General features: G+C 34.4%; 1 protein-coding gene and 1 long non-coding RNA gene across 2 annotated transcripts in view; one reads left to right on the forward strand and one right to left on the reverse strand.

Moving 5' to 3' along the window:
• The window catches only part of TENM4 (teneurin transmembrane protein 4), a 2938802-nt gene that overhangs the window by 582777 nt on the left and 2337653 nt on the right, over positions 1-18372 (forward strand). The gene's annotated exons all lie outside the window — the stretch shown is intronic.
• LOC125078153 (uncharacterized) lies at positions 13834-15258 on the reverse strand. Its single transcript, XR_007120805.1, has 3 exons — positions 15168-15258; positions 15019-15098; positions 13834-13988 (listed from the first exon to the last, which is right to left on the reverse strand). It is a non-coding gene; the product is annotated as an uncharacterized LOC125078153 (long non-coding RNA).

The raw sequence follows: 18372 nt of genomic DNA on the forward strand, positions 1-18372 counted from the left end.
ATTACTAAAATCAGGAATGGGACACCTGGGTGGCTCAGTCAGTTAAGCGACCTCAATTCCAAAGTTCCCCTGAGACCAAAGACATCACAACAAAAGAGGAATACCAACTAATACCCCTTATGAATATAGATGCAAAAAAAAATCAATCAAATATTAGCAAAGTGAATCCAGCAATGTATAAGAAGAATTATAAACCAAAGCCAAGAAAGATTTATTCTAGGATGCAAGGTTGGCTTAACATCTGAAAATCAGTTGACTCAATTGATGTAATACATCATATCAATAGAATAAAGGATAGAAATCATGTGATTATCACAATGAACCCAGTAAAAATATCTAACATAACTCAATATTGTTTTACAATAAAAATACTTAACAAACTAGGAATAGAATAGAATTTAATCAACTTGTTAAAAAATATCTACAAAAAACCCACAATTAACATTTTACTTAATGTTAAAAGGCTAAATGCTTTCCTGCTGACATTAGGAATTAAGGACGAGAGGAAAAATGTCAACTCTGCTTATTTGTGTTGACTATTTTAATGAAGGTTCTAGCCAAGACAATTAAGAAAATTAAATAAAAGGAATACAGATTTCAAAGGAAGGATTAGAGTTATCTCCATTTGTTTGTTTGTTTGTTTGTTTGTTTATTGACAGGGAGGTGGGAGGGGAAGAGGGAGAGAATCTTAAGTAGGCTCCAAACCCAGCACAGAGCCCCACGTGGGACTTGATCTCACAACCCTGATCATGACCTAAGCTGAAATCCAGAGTCATAAGCTTAACAGACTGAGCCACCCAGAAGCCCCAAAGCTATCTCTGTTTAAAGGTGATGTGATTTTGAACAGAAAAAAATCCTCAGTAATCAAGTAGAAAATGTTTAGAGCTATTAAAATCTCAACAGTTACAGGATATATGATCAGTGTACACAAATAATTGTATTTCTGTAAGTTGGCAGTGAATACTCTGAAAGCAAAACTAAGAAAATAACACCACTTATAATAATATCCAAAATTTACAAATAAGTTTAACAAAATAAGTGCAAGACTTATATACTGAAAACTATAAAACATTTTTCATAGACAATAAAGAAGATTGACATAAATGGGAAAATATTCCATGTTCACAGATCAAGAGTTTACTTTTGTTTTTTGTTTTTTTTAAAGATTTTATTTATTTATTTGACTGAGAGATCACAAGTAGGCAGAGGCAGGCAGAGAGAGAGAGGGGGAAGCAGACTCCCCACCGAGCAGAGAGCCCAATGTGGGGCTCGATCCCAGGAACTGAGATCATTACCTGAGCTGAAGGCAGAGGCTTAACCCACTGAGCCACCCAAGCACCCCAGGAGTTTACTATTGTTAAAGGAACAATACTCCCAAATTGAGTTGCAGATTAACACAATCCCTATTTGAATCCCACTTAACTTTTTTGCAGAAATTGGCAAGATAATCCTAAAATTTATATAGAAATGCAAGTTATTCAAAATTACTAAAACATTCTTGACAAAGGAGAATGAAATGGAAGGACTCTCGTTTCTGATTTCAGTTTATGACAAAGCAAAGGTAATAGTGGTGTGATACTAGAGCAAAGATACAAAGAAAGAATATAATTGTGAGTCCAAAAATAAACCTATATACTTATGATCAATAGTTTTTCAATAAGGGTACCAAGTTCATTCAGTAGGGAATGAATTTTCTTTTCCACAAATGATACAAAGACACCTGCATTGCCGTATGCAAAAGAATGACATTGGACTTATACCTCACAGTCTTTTCAAAAAATGACATTTTTTCACATAGTAATCTACAAAAAGTACATTACTTGTTGCTTAAGGTTGTGGAGGAACAGGGGGAATGCAGTGTGACTATAGTTGGGCATGGGCTTATTTAAGGGGGAACAAAAGTGTTCTAACAATTAGATTCTGGTGATGGTTGCACAACAATGTGAATATACCTAAAGAACATTGAATTGTGTAGGTTAAATAGGTTAATTTTATTTAGATTACATCTCAATAAACTTGGGAGCAAAAACAAAACACACATACATAAAATCACTTGATACCTTCACCCTGTGAAAACTGAACATTGATTCTAATTACCTCAGTAGTCTCTCTCCCTGCTCCTTCCCCTAACTATCTTGTTCTTTGATGTGAAATTATTATTTGACACTACTTAATCCTCCTGAAACATTAATATTTTAAAATCTTAGTCAAATAATTTGCACTTCTTTCCTTCTATCAATGCTCCCAAGGGAAATGTAAGAGTCTGTAGGTGAACAAGTAATTATTTCATTATGCAGAAAGAAATGAAATTGCTGCTATTGGCAACAGAATTAAAAACATCAAATCTTGGTTGACTTCTTCCCAAAGGTTAGTTTGGGGGATTTATTTTTTAGATGAGTTAGTAAGTGATTTTAAGTGTCAGTGCAATTGTACACCTGCCAGGAACAATGATTCTCCTTCTCCTAATTGATGTCTAGGGAATTCTAAGCACTATTAGACTGTTCTGCCTATGCTATAAACTGTTACAGAAAACACCAAAGGAAAAAGAATCAAACTACTACAAAAGGCAAATGAAGCAGTGTAATCTTGGAATTTGTTACCTGAGACCATGCAGTTATCAGGTTTTGTTATGGGAAAGTTTGCCATCAGTCTGAGATTTGAGTCTTTGACTTGTCATAATTGATCTTATTAAAAGCATAATTTTTTTTTCAAGTGGTGTACATTTGAAGGGAAAAAACATATTTGCCTGAAAACCAACATAACCTTCAGAGCATCCCTACTTACGTGTATTGATTGAAATTAACATTTTAATGCATAGAGAAGCACATTTATATACAATAGGAAAAAAAGCATAACCACAAAATGGAGATATTGAGGTGTATAATATCAATCCAATGCTTCCCTATGCTTCCTGAAATATATCTGCCCTCTAATGTTGCATAATATATGACTGAACTTTGCCCAGTATCCAGTGGTGGAGAAATGTTTAAAGCATTCTCAGATTCTCCGAGAAATATCCTACTGCTCCACCTATAAAAGTGGTGTTCCCTTTACCTAAGGTAACCTTTTTCCTCTTTTTTGCCTGATGAAGCGTCTGCTCATTCTTCAAAACCCTGATCAAACATCACTGTGAAGTTCTCTATAATTCTTCTGAAATACCTACAAACCCCACTGGCAATCAGTATATATTCATCTCTATGCTGTCACTTCTCACACTAGGTTATATGCTGCTGTTAATGGTACATTTCACCTGTTTATCACAGTACTTAGCCTATGGCATTTTAAGCAAAGCAATCTTTATTTTTCACAACATCAGTTTATTCTTTTTCGTATTCTCCCTATTCATATGACCTATTCATTCACACTCTTGTCTGTTTTCTTCATCACAATGCTTTCTTTCTGCTGAAGAATTTGTTCACTATAGGGGCTGGTTTAATACACTCTTTAATGTCTGGCTAAATTTTAAGTTTCATGGAGACAAAAAATGTGTTTGCTATCATGATATTTCTATAAAGACTGTAAGAAGAAAAAAAAACTTTCCACTGGTATAGGATTTTATAGTTAAATAGCGTATTCATTTTTACTTCTTTTTAAGTATTTATAATAATCCTGTGAAGTGGTAGTGTTATTCCCATTTTGCTCAGGAAGAAGCAAGGAGAGCCCGGTCATTTGTCGAGAATCACACTGTGGTCAAGAGAAGTGGCTGCAGAATTGGTAACTTGCAATTAGATTTTCTGAATCCAGGCAAGAGCCTACTTCTTGTGAACAAGGAAATTTTTTTTCATGAACCAAGTCCATAACAAAATAGCTTCACATCTTTATATAAATTTATTTAAATCACGCATATTTTATTGTTATTTTTTAACAATTGTAAAATGATGTTTGAACCAGCAAGATAATTGATATGTTAATCTCAAAATTCCAAAGAATTTACATTCTAATTTTTAAACTTTTTTAATTTTAGAGGTTGGATGTGATGTTTGTTTTTAGGAGAAAGAGTCAAATCACAGTTCAATCTCACAAAAGGATTAATCTTTAATATTTTTCAGTTATAACATGATATATGTTTACTGTAGAAAATGGAGAAAATAGGGGTATTGGCATGGCTCAGTCAGTTAAGCATCTGCCTTTTGTGTGGGTCATGATCCCAGGGTCCTGGGATTAAGCCCATCATCAGCTTCTTGCTAAGCAGGGAGTCTGCTTCTCTCTGTCTGCTGTTCCCCCTGCTCTTGCATGAGCTCTCTCTCTCCCCTCAAATTAAAAAAAAAGGAAATAGAGAAAATATAAAAATACATAATTGCATGAAATGGAGAGTAATACTGTAAATATTTTGGTATATTTTCTTTCAGATTTATTATTCATATGCATATCATATTGTTAATGTAGGCTATCTAATATTCTCAGTAGCAGTTATAGGTGCCTAGAAAAGATGTTCATTCAGAGGTACAATTTTGAAATCATTGATTGCTACTAATATTATAATCAGAAAAATAGCTCTCCATTAAGCATTACATTCATTTTGCCAACATTTGACAAATATATAATCTGAAATATTTTAAAAATTCAGTTGTAGGGTATCTAATCATATTTGGTCCCAAATATGAAGTTCTTCAAGCTCCTTCAATTATGTTATACTATAATTGCGAATTTATGTGCTTGATTTCCATTTTTAAGTACTTCAATTTTATATTTTAATAATAATAAAAGAAAACCTTCCAAAGCACTTAAATCTAGCATGTTAAATTCACATATATGAGGCATTTCATGTTCCAAGGGTTTATACAAATTTAGAAAGTCTTCCACCAAAGATCATAACTAAGTTTCTCAATTGTACATGGTGATTTGGCTTCAGAAAGCTTAGTATTTCTCTAGTAGGTGAGATTATCTTGAACATTACAAATCTTTAAAATGTAAAATATCCATCCTTTTTTTTCTTAAGATCAAAATACTTACTGTACAAATTTCATTTTCTTATTTTTGAAAATTAACATTTACTCACTAATAAAATAATTGTGTATCCTAATTAATGGACAGTCTTCTCAGTAGGCAGAGTTTGCATGATGGGCTGAGAGTTTCTCTGGAGCTCTAACTTAATTCGTACTGAATCCTTTGCTGAAATACACTGAATCCTTTATATAGGTTGTGTCAAGACTTCATGATAAAGAGGGGTTTGTTTTACAATCCTCAAAATTTACATAGTTCAAGACCATGATCTGCACAGGAAGCTTCCAAACTACTCAGTCTGCCAAATATCTTGTTTCCTTTTTGAATTTTTTTGGCTAAGATACTAAACTATCTTCCTCCTATCTAAAGACAGAATTTTCTTGAGCCATCTTGTCTATTAGAAGGTCTCACTGTCTTCCTAGGTACTAAAACAATACCCATTTCGATTCTGCAGCTATCAAGGCTATGTTTGAATCTTTGGTTACAGCTTCAAAGTTATACTACTAACAGGCGTGTGTATATTTACATGGTTGAAAACATCCTGATGGTTTCACTTACCATTGTGTCAAGTATTTCTCTTAACCTTAAAATTATTCTCTAGTTGTTTTGAATATATATATAAATTTCTACTTATCAATTACACTCAGATTTTTTTGATTTTCAAAAATTATATATAATACCTTGATGAGATAAAATTACTAGGTCCAGTAATATGATCCTATTTAAAGATTCTTATACCACATGACAAATTGCTTTTCAAAATCCTGACCACTGGAATTACTGCTATTTGTTTTATTCCAGGTCTTTTTTAATAGTCACATATTTTCTATCACAATTAGATTCATAATGCATATTTTATTTGATATGCTGATTCTACATTGAATGTATAATCTCGAGGACTTTTTATGTTACTAGTTCTCTTGAACAACATGGTTTTTAATGGCTGTGTAATAGTCCATTATAGGTTATGTCATAAATTAATTAGCTTTTCACTTATTATAATTGCATTTGTTTCTATAATAAGTGATGCTTTCATATATACTCATGTAAATATGTGATTTCTAGCACTTATTTTTAATTTTTTTAATTAAAGATATAAACTCAGTGAAAAGATAATTCCACTTCTAGGTATTATTCTAGAACCTATCCTATACAGTAGTCTTGAGACTCTATAATAGCATTATTATTCCATTTGTATTAGTACAATCCAACACAATGCCTGACATATAGCAAAGAGTTAGCTTTTTTGTTATGTGGATGAATAAATGAATTAATTCCTATAATTGGCATAGCATATTTAACATCTAGTATAGTTAAACTGGTTGATCATTTAATGTATGAAACTTTTTTAAATGAATGTAAGGTGGAAGTTTCTGTTTTGTCTCTTTTATTTTACCATCAGTTTAACTCAGGTATAATGTTCAGGTCACTAAGAGCTGATAGCTAGCAGCTTCCTCTTGTGCTTGCACTTCCCTTCCTCAAATCACTAATCCTGCAGAGATTCATTATGCCTTCATCATTATCACATAATAAAAGAAGCAGGTGTTACAGGAGGAAGTATAAAAAAATGAAGATCACCTGACTTCAATATCCGAGATCCAAACCTCCACAAGACTCCGTATTAACCAACTCTTGAAACCTACATCTAAACTCAATAATGAGCAAAGGGGGAATGGTTGACTGATTCATGGAAATAACATTGTTTTGATAACCCCTTGATACTGGTTTGACTTGTACTTCTATCATCATAAAGCCCCCTATTGTGTGAACTAATTAAAGCCTCACAAAATGGTGTCACTTGAATAGCATTACTCCTGCCTGATTGCAAGTAACTCTAATTCCTAATGTCAAGATCACATTTTGCTTCATAGTTATATGGGTCACAACATGAAAAGGATTAATTTCTGGATGATTACCTTCTGCTGCTATAACATGAAATGCACTTCATAGCAAGTGGGCTCTTTGCATGTTTGCTAATCTGCCACATTGGCGATTGTTTTGAGAGTCCTCTCAAGCATTCTAATGAGCATTCTAAAGAAATACCCATTTATGAACTATTAGTCAATGATGCAAATGATGCTAAAAGCCATATCTTTTGAGATTATGTATAGTTTATGTGTGCATCTGTGTGTGTGTGTGTGTGTGTGTGTGTGTGTGTGTGTGTATCTATGTAAGATGAATTCAGTCATTTCCCTTGCAGGTTGCTTAACACAATGTTCAGTGATTAGTACGTTCACAATTGGGGGGGGCTGTAAACATTTAAAAAACAAAATTGTAGAGTGATATCCTAGTGTAATTAATAAAACCTTGTATAACAAATTTCTTTAAAATATCCAAGAATCCCTATAACAAGAGTTTACAAGGATTCCTGGATATATGAGGATATGGATGCCATTTCTAAAGCCTAATTTAGAAAGCACAAATGTTAAAAACATGTGAAATAATAATGTAATAACTTATCAAGTTTAGATATTTGAAAGAACCTACAAGACTCTACCAAGCATATGTACACAAGGCTTTCATTTAAAGGCAAAGGATATGTACAGTAAGAGAAATTAGTACAGGTGAGCATTCTTGGTAGAGACACATTCAAGTTTAAGCTTCCAAGGATCCTGATTCACACATGGAAACCCTTTGTCTCTAGACTGAATCACCAGGAACTGTGCTGTGAATTTGACTTCAAGCAAATTCAAGAAAGAATTTCTGGTGGGGTCTTTTTTCCCCTTTGGTCACATAGCCAAGCCAGATTGTCTAATCACTTGTGCTAAGTGAAGCCATCAGTAACAAACTGACCCTGCTGGTCCCCAAGGGAGTTTCAAACTCTAACAAGCACCTGATCAATCTCATTGCCCTTTATTTAACCAATGGTCAAAACCAGACATCCAGACATCTCTAGAGATAATCATTTCATTTCCCAGGCCAGCTGCAAAATAAGTGTTCTCTGTAGATAGTATCAGTAATGAAAATAATAAGTAGCTTTATTAATTTCCTATTGCTGCTATAACAAACTGCAATAAATGTAGTTGCTTAAAACAGTACACATGTGTTATCTTATAATTCCAGAGATCACATGTCCAAAGATATTCCTAAACAGTATAGGTAAAAGACCCAGCAGAGTGTTTGTTCTATATTATAAAATAAACAAATGAGAACTTTTCATATCATTTTAGGGATCCTCAAATATATAATATTCAACTATTTAAATTGATATTGCATCATGTTTTAGTACAAGGAGAAATACCATTTGTCAAGACAAATTTTTTTAAAGGATTTTTTTTAGGATGTACTTAATGTGGATCTGTTAGTCCTCCTCTCTGTTTTAACTATTTGAAAAATCAACTATTCATATAAACTCATATATCACACAACGCACATATACACCCACACCTTATCTTTTCTCTTAGTTGATCCATTTCTATACAACACCAACATAGCTGCCTTAGCACTGAATGATTCAATAAGACAACTAGAGTTTTGGAATCTAGAAAATATTCACATACCATATTGACTTAAGGTATTGTTTTGACATTCACTGACCCTTTCTTAAGGAAAAATCAATGCTAAGTCATTACAAGTAATTCCCCCCAAAATATAGTAAATATTCTGTTTCTCATTGAAAAGGATTTTTTCAAGGTGAAAAGCAGTGAACCAGTGTTTTAGAAAAACCATGAAAATTTCCCTAATTGTATAAATAAGGACGGGAATATATTTTCTTTATGGAGGTCCACACTGTTAATTTCTTCTTGTTCTAATGCCTTTATGATTCTTGAGACATTGTAATTAACATGCCTATACAAGCATTTCATCAGCTTTTTATGAATATGCCAATTTGTGCTTCTAATAAAACTATAGTAAGTATTTATGCAACTATCTACTGCTATGTTGTGTCAATCACCAGATTCTTTACATTTTTTTTAAACTCAAAAGAAATCTTGTTTATCATTTGCTTCAAAAATTTTAAAGGGCTCAGCAGGCAATTTGCATATGTCACTAGTTTAACTGAGCAAGGATTAGCAAATTAAATCTTAATTAGCTAATTTTTGCATAATTTTAGGGAAATTATATGCTTTGTGCAGATGGCAGGTGGGAGGTAAGGCATTTAACTTGTATTGAATTGAAGTTTTCCTTGACTTTATGAATTTTAATAGAAAAATAACATTTAACAGTTAAAATGTGTGTCAAACTGAATAGATCCTATCTGGAACCACTAAAATAAGAAATTATTTTATGAAAGTGAACCAATGATAAACACTGAAGTATTCCTAATAACATATACATAAGAATTACTGTGAAATTAAAAGAGGATTTTTTTTTAAGATTTTATCTATTTTTTTGACAGAGAGATCACAAGCAGGCAGAGAGGCAGGCAGAGAGAGAGGAGGAAGCAGGCTCCCTGCTGAGCAGAGAGCCCGATGCGGGGCTCGATCCCAGGACTCTGAGATCATGACCCGAGCTGAAGGCAGCGGCTTAACCCACTGAGCCACCCAGGCGCCCCAAGAGGATTTTTTTTTTACACAGGTTTTATACTTCATAGTATATCTTCTGGATTGTAATATAATGATAAATTAATGGACTGTGAATGTTAATTCACAGTTCATACATATATTTACAATAAAGTTACAGTTGGTATTAAGTATGGGAGGTTTTGTAGTGCTGTGTAACAGTAATTATAATTGTACTAAGTCACATGCCAGGAGAGGAGGCATGCAGCAGCATTCAGATCCCTTGGCCTAATGCCCTCAGACTGTTTCTCACCCTTGTTCTGTTTCCTCATTCTGGACTGTCTTGTTTCTGCTACTATTCACAGTTCATGTTGTTATCAAATCATCCTTCAAAACTTTGGTTACACATCTGTATAGGGGAGATATTTATTTGTCCTGCTCTATCTCATTAATGATTTACTTCTCTATATTCCTGTATTTCCATGTGCATTAACTTCTATCATTGCACTAATTACACTGAACTATAATTGCTAATTCTCTTTGACACTCTCCTTACTGGCCCCTTAAAAGCAAGCACTATATATTATCCATCTTTATATCTTTTCAATAGAAGTTTGTTGAATAAGAAAGAAACCCTTACTATCATATTTAGCCCTGTAAAAAGAGTTCAGTTCAAATGAATTCAAAACAATTCTCAAAATTATTTGTGAATGAAAGCTATGGGTTTGATATTTTATTGTTGAAGATAAATTTTTGCTGCTTAATACTGCATGTGTTTCCACTAGGCTTATTCACATTAGCCATTGCATGTTTGATCTACTCAATATATAGTGAAGGTCACAATTATATTTAGAGATTAATGCCACATTTTTTTCAGAAGCCATGAGGTCCTCAGAAATCAGACAAGAGCAGTTATTACTACTAAGTCAAGCTAGAAAATTCTTCTTTATTTGGTCAACAGACTGTGCTTCTCCCTCAGGCCAACTCCTTGACTCTTCACTGAATCTTACCTCACACTTTAGTTTCCTCTCTCTTCTGTATCAGTAGTATTTTTGTCTTTATTTTATCATTTATATCACATAGACATGAGTCATCCTGTTTTCCATCTTTAAAAAATTCTCCTCAGATTCAAATTCCCTCCCCGAAGACCTCACTTCTCTGCTCCACTTTACAAATTCCTGAAAAGAGCTGACAGCTGCTCTTTTCCTATTGTCTCCCCACCAGTTTCTCTTGAACCCATTCCAGTGAGCTATCATACCCATGATTCTACTGAAATACCTTTGATGAACATTATCAATGACCTCTTTGATGCTAAATACAACAGACAGTTTTTGGTCCTTATCTTACTTTGCTTTTATAAGGTTTCATATAATTAACCAACTCTTCTTCATTAGATTCCTTCTTCACATAGCTCTAAGTTACCATTTTCTGTTATCCCATATTCTGCTTTACCTACAACTCCTTACAGTGTACTTTGTGGGTTCCTTTTCATTGATTCCATATCTGAATGTTAGAAAATGTTAGAAAACCATGGGATTTCATCATGGATATGCCATTCTTTTCCATCTACATCAGGAATGATATATTTTGAAATGACCCCCAAGAAGTTTCATCTAGCACCATGTCTGTTTTTGTAAGGAGTTTAAGTATTGTTATATGGTAATGATTTCCCATTTACCTCTACAGCCCAACTTCTTCCTGCAATTCAGTGTCGTATTATCTAATGGATTACTCAGATATCGCTCTGTGAACATTTGCTAGGGATCCACCTGAACCTATCCAAAGTTCATTCCTTGATTCCCAACATAAGCCTCCTCTTCCCATAATATTCTCCACTCGGGAAATGTCATCTTTTCTTGACTACACCTTCACTTTAGTTTTATCAATTTGTTTATAATTTTATTCCGATAGCTATTTCTGTAAAGTGATCTATACATTCCATTTCTGTAATAAATATTTGCATTATATATGCTACTCAGACAGTTTATGTTTGCTAAACATTTCTTGCTTCTGCCATCTTTATAGGTTTGCAGTTATTTCCACCATGTGCTTGCCTCTAACTCTGCACAAATACTTTTTGTCTTTTTTTCCCCCTGGATAGAAGAAAACAAAACTTATTGCTTCTGGTATGGGGTATGAATTTAATTTAAATCATATGAGGAAACAGCCCCAATATGTTGGTTTTAAAAATGCATGTCAACATTTGGCATTTGGATATCCTACGTAAATGCAAGCTTTTAGCAGAATTCCAATTGAACAAATTATAGTTTTTGACTATAATTTATGGGAACTATGTAAATATCTACAAGTTTATAGCCAGCATTTCCTAAATTACTCATGAATTACTAATTGACTTTTTCAGCTACAGGATATGCAAATATATTTTCACAAAGAAGAAATACTAAAAACTCCAAGAGGCATTTGGTTAAAAATAAATAGTGACACTGAATACTTTTACTAACAGGAGAGAGCATTCTTTTATTTTTTTTTTTTACATACTACCTTGTTCCAGATCCATCTTAGCTTGATGAAAATTGGAGATTCCAAGGAAATATCCTTGATTGCAAAATTTAGACATGGATAGAGTATATGCCGCCTCTGTGGAAAGCATCTCAGCAGAAAGAACTTGAGTTTGAAAGTAAGCAGATCTGGATTTGACTTCTGCCCAACCAATCCTAGGACCTTGGACAAGGTGCTTGAATTCTCTCAGCCTCAGTTTCCTCATCCATAAAAGCATTATGATAATACCAATGTTGACAAGTTTAATGAAATCATGTTAGAATTTTGATTCAAAGTCTGATACATAATGCTTCGTTTCTATGATGATGATGATGATGATGATGTAACTTAGCCTTAGCAGGAAGATCAAATGGCTAAGTGTATCTCTTTTCCTGGTGCTGTAGCATAACATTTCATCACTTAGAGGTGTCTTTAGATTTCATGTTATCACAACAATTTTGTGTGACAATGCTAATTTTTTTGGAGGTAGAAAAACATAAAATTGAAGAACCATAACATCTTAGCATTTAACTTTCCCTTTAAATAGTTTAGGGTATGGAAGAATATAGGATTTTAAATCAGAGGGCCTTCATCTAAGAATAAGCTTCCCTTAATAGTGAGGTCATTTTAAGATTATCCAAGTCACAAGTCTCTAAATCTTACCTTAGAAAACTATCACGTGGGAATAATGAGAAAGTATACTTCATAGTTCTCTTCATTCCAACAAATACATATTGAGTTCCTCATATGAAATCCATGATTCCTTCTCTAATGAGAATTACTGTCAGTGGGATAGTCATAAAAAGGGAATAATTTAATCACAACATGACACTTAAAATGACAGAACAAATGGTAACATATAGACAGGATGAGGAAATGGGGAAAAAACTATGTTGGGATTCAGCTGTAGGGGCGCCTGGGTGGCTCAGCGGGTTAAGCCGCTGCCTTCGGCTCAGGTCATGATCCCAGGGTCCTGGAATCGAGCCCCGCATCGGGCTCTCTGCTCAGTAGGGAGCCTGCTTCTTCCTCTCTCTCTGCCTGCCTCTCTGCCTACTTGTGATCTCTCTCTGTCAAATGAATAAATAAAAATCTTTAAAAAAAAAAAAAGAATATTGAGGAAAAGTCTAGAAAAGAAAAAAAAAGGAGAATTGATCTTACCAGATATTAAAACATATCATATAAAATCTCAAATATTACATAATATCATATCACATATTTATGTATACATGTATGTATAAGAATTTAGTATATATAATGAAATTATTAATTATATGATTTTTTTTTAGATTTTTTATTTATTTATTTGACAGACAGAAATCACAAGTAGGCAGAGAGGCAGGCAGAGAGAGAGGAGGAAGCAGTCTCCCCGCTGAGCAGAGAGTCCGATGTGGGGCTCGATCCCAGGACCCTGGGATCATGACCTGAGCCGAAGGCAGAGGCTTTAACCCACTGAGCCACCCAGGTGCCCCTAATTATATGATTTTTTTAACCAGTGATTGATGACATAAGCACTCTATGAATTATTTTGCTAAATACAGAATAAGAAATCCCTCTTTGAGCTTACATGAAATATGAATCAGGATTTATTATACCAAGAATGAAGGAGAAAAAAAGAGCGAGAATGAGAAGGGGGGAAGAGAGAGGAGAAATGAGGGAAGAACACAACAAAACTACTTAGTATGTTGTCTTTTACATAAGAAAGGGGAAAATAAGAATATGTATGCATATGTGCTTTTATCTACATTAAAGTTTTCTCAAATGATACAGAAGAAAATAATAAAAATCTATGGAAGCAAATGGGACCAGGCCAACGGAGACAGGGATGGGAATATGTATCAATTATTCTATCATGTTTTTCTCCAACTCTATGTTTTTCTACCATTTTTAAATCTTCAGAATATTTGAAAGAAAAGTAAAGTGAATACCTGCATACCCATTATTTAAATTTATCAGTTGCTTTGTGTCACATTTGCTTTATCCCTCACTCATTGAAGAGCTTGCCACTGTGACCATACATATAGCTGAGAGACATATCCCAAGGGGTCTTCCTCATTTACCCATTTATTCCTTACTTCATTCTTTCAGCAAATATTTCTGGAACACCTACAAAGAGTGAGGAACTGTTCTAAACACTGGGACACATTAATGAACAAAATAAATAAAAACCTCTGCACTTGACATACTTTCCTTTTATACATATTTTAAGATGGCAAGGCCTAGAATCACAGAAGATTCCATTTTTTCCCCATACATTTTGATACTTGAATTCTTCCCTGAACCAAACATCCCAAGGGAAAAAATAATGTGAAAGGGAAACTTGCCTACTTCCTTTTTTCTTATTTATACCCATTCCCGAAAGATGCTTTAAAGGGTTCCAATAAAAGTCTCCAGCAAGAAATTCAATAGCCTTCTGAAAACCACTATGCAAATAGAAGCATTTTCTTCAACGATAATAGAAGATTCCTTTGTAGAAAATTGCCATGTGGATAAATTCAACTATTGTTTCCTGCCCTTCAAACCTCCATAAAACATAGTATCACTTAGAGTATCCAAATAAGGACTACTCTAATAGTAAACTTTATGGAGGACATCTCTCAAGGTGAAACCCAGATGCTAAATTTTAATAGGAGTTTCCAGATAACTCACAGGGAGACCTGCCAGCCCAGGGAGTAAAGCTGTATTGAACTGACCTGTCTTAGTCGGCTCTGGCTGCCATAACAAAATATCATAGGCTGGGGTGCTTAAACAACAGTAATTCATTTCTTGCAGTTCTAAAAGCTAGGAAGTCCAAGATTAAGGTGAAGCAATGTAGGTCTCATTGTGAGTCTTCTTCTCCTGGCTTGAAAATAGTTGCCATCTCACTAAGTGTTCCCTTGACCTTTTGGTACACTCAATGGGAAAAGGAGGAAAAGAATGCTCTCTGGTGTTTCTTTTTATACTGGCAGAATCCCATCAAGAGGGCCCCACTGTCATGACCTCATCTAATCCTAATTCTCTCCCAAAGGCCTTATCTCCAAATACTAAAACATTAGAGGTTGGAGTGTCAACTAATATGAATTTGGGGGGTTGCAAACATTCAGTCCAGAATGTTAACTAAAAATAAAAATTATCTCCTTGGGAGTTTTTAACATACCAATTTTTAGGCTTCTCTTCAGCAAATTCTAATTCATTTGGTTGGCAGTGGAGAAACAATGGTATGGGGCTTGCAGAGTACTATTCCATCCTAAGGATTCAATTATTTAAAAAAAAAAAAAAGAGAGAGAGAGAGAGAGAAAGAGAGACCTTCACAATCATCAGCAGAAAACAGTGTGTATTGAGGATTTCTTTATAACTATATCTTGTATCACTGTGGGTGTGGAAAGGCAAAGTCTAGGCTTTGTGAAATGACACTCTGTTTTACCCTAGATTAGAAAGTTCTTGCAGACATCATAGTTGCTAGGGTAGAGCAGAGTTCTTCATTCTTTTGAAATCCTAGGAATAATAGTACTGGCCTCTACTTGTAGCTGACATCTTTCTTGTCCAGCGTTAGAAATGGCTACACCAAGCATTTTCAAACTGATCTTTCCAATTTAATATTGTGATTGAATTATAAAAAGTGCATCCACCCAACACCAATGTTCTCTTGAGCTTGTAAATATTGAGTGAAATTCCGTTAATTTAATCACGACATGTAGTTAGAAATTTTCTGTGCATATTCTACTAGTGGTGTATGGGAACTGAGTTCATGGATGAATGAATTAGTGAGGGTCATTATCAGTTTGGAGATTGTGACCAAACTATTATGGAAAGAGTGTATTTCATGAATTATTTTTAATCAATTAGTTCCATGTCAGTTCTTTATTTAAGTGTGAAAGTTATTTTTCTTCTCCCATTAGTATGTAAACTAAAACCATTAACTAGTATTTGTATACTTACAATATAGTCATCATGATCTATGAAGATGAAGAGACTCCCATTTATTTCTCCTATGGAATTTGCCACACTGGAGTAGAGAGAGAAAGAGAGAGATGAGATGAGATGAGATCCTAACTTGTCAAAGGTAGAGATTTATTTTATTCATCTCCATATGCCTGGTGCCTAATACACTACCTAGCTTACATAGCAGGTTCATTAAATATTTGTTGAAATGAATAATTTGTTTTCATCTCAATGTATCTGAGGCGTTAATAGCCTGAAGTGGTTAATAAGTAAGTATAAATGATTTTCACTCCTATTTCAGTTGTTTCTCTATGGTTGACTGTGTACCCCTTATTACTCTGCGAGTTCAAATGCATTCATACTTCCATTGTTTACCCCAGTTCTCAATAGGATAGCACACTCATATCTTAGAAGCCATCTAACTCATACAAACTTCCTTATTGCCATTTATTTCTGGAAGATTCTAGTAGTTTTCTCATCAGATACTACTGTATATTTTAGCCTTTTTGTGCTATCTGTCTGCTAGGTATTTGCCATTTTCACTCTTCGTCTTTATTCTGGAGGTGCCTTAGGAGACAAACTCCATTCCTTGCATCTTTATTTTTAGATAGATAGATGATAGATAGATAGATAGATAGATAGATAGTTAGATGCAGATTGACCCTCTGTACTTCTGAGTTAACATTTTAAGATCTCAGTGCCTTGAGTCTATAGTCTTCTCCCACCTCTCTGAGACTCAGATTTCATTTGTCTGCTGGAAAGGGCATCCAGATACCATGCTCTCCCCTCTATCCTTACTCTTGCAATTTTCTTCCAAACACTGGGTTTCAAGGTGATTTTTGCCAATAATTACCCGTGGATTGGAGGCAGGCCTAGTACTATAACCTAAGTTTGGTAGGGTCTGCATCATCCTTTTCATGGATTCAATTCAGTCAACAATTATTTATAGGCTGTTTACTCTGTGCCAGACACTCTGATTCTCATGAGCAAACCATGTCAAAAACCTTCTCTTGTGGAACTTGTATTCTCATGAAGGGAGGTAGATACTAGAGAATAGATAATTATAGGTAAGAAATCATAGCTAAGATAAATAGAAAAGAAATAATAGTAAAAATAGGTGATATACTTGTGGTGATAAGGGCTTTGATTAAAATAAATCAGAAAAGAGGGCTATAGTGTATGGGAGTGGAAGTATTCAGGGACATTATCTTTCATCAGGGGATGTTTGAGTAGTTGACACCACTAAAGAAGTGAGAATGGGAGTCAAAGGAGTATCTGGAGGGCAAACTTGACCAGGCAGTGACACAGGAACAGAGGCCTGACCATGTTTAGATTAATCTAACAAGATGTGGTTGGGACTATTTGATGTCCTAGAGCAGCCGCTGCCCATCTGTATAGTTGGCTATACATCTTTATTTTTAAATCTTAGTATCACAGACCCTCAGTTTAATTATAAAACTTCTCAAGGGGAGTTAGAGAGGAGAAGGGAGTTGGGGGAAATTGGAAGGGGAGGTGAACCATGAGAGACTATGGACTCTGAAAAACAATCTGAGGGGTTTGAAGCAGCGGGGGGTGGGAGGTTGGGGAACCAGGTGGTGGGTATTGGAGAGGGCACGGATTGCATGGAGCACTGGGTGTGGTGCAAAAACAATACTGTTATGCTGAAAAAAAAATTATAAAAAAATTTAAAAAGACAGGGCGCCTGGGTGGCTCAGTGGGTTAAGCCGCTGCCTTCGGCTCAGGTCATGATCTCAGGGTCCTGGGATCGAGTCCTGCATCAGGCTCTCTGCTCGGCAGGGAGCCTGCTTCTCTCTCTCTCTCTGCCTGCCTCTCTGCCTACTTGTGATCTCTGTCTGTAAAATAAATAAATAAAATTTTTAAAAAATTTTTAAAAAATTTTAAAAAGAATATATATATATTCTTTTTTATATGTATATATATATATATGTATATATGTATGTATATATATGTATATATGTATGTATATATATATATATATATATACAAAAAAAACTTCTCAACATGTGAAGTAATACTTTTATCTTTTTTTTAAAGATTTTATTTATTTATTTGAGAGAGAGCGATAGAGAGCATGAGCAGGGCAGAGGAGCAGAGAAAGAGGAAGAAGAAGGCTCCCTGCTGAGCAGGGAGCCTGATGAGAGATTCAATCCCAGGTCCCTGAGACCATGCCCTGAGTGGAAGGCAGACACGTAAGGGACCAAGCTGCCTGGAGCCTCTTACCTCTTATCTTAACCACTAGGATTAATTTTCATATGATTAAGCTTGAAATGATTCTTAATAGATAGTAGATTCTTAATAGATAGTAAAGCAAGGTCTCCATTTGGATTATAGGATCAAAATGTTCTATGTCTACTTAGACGTAGGGTAAGAATAATAGAATAGAAATAAATTTTGGATGAAGTTTCATATTCTCATTTTCTTTGAGATTTTTACATATAATAAGATTAAACATTTTCTTAATATGAGATAATTCTTTCAAAAAAGAGTCTAAGGGATCTTGGAAGTATAGCACATACTGAAGAAAAAGATATGATGACATTTTATAAAA

The sequence above is a fragment of the Lutra lutra genome, chromosome 10 (genome assembly GCF_902655055.1).
Source record: "Lutra lutra chromosome 10, mLutLut1.2, whole genome shotgun sequence".
In the NCBI taxonomy this organism is placed as follows: domain Eukaryota; kingdom Metazoa; phylum Chordata; class Mammalia; order Carnivora; family Mustelidae; genus Lutra; species Lutra lutra.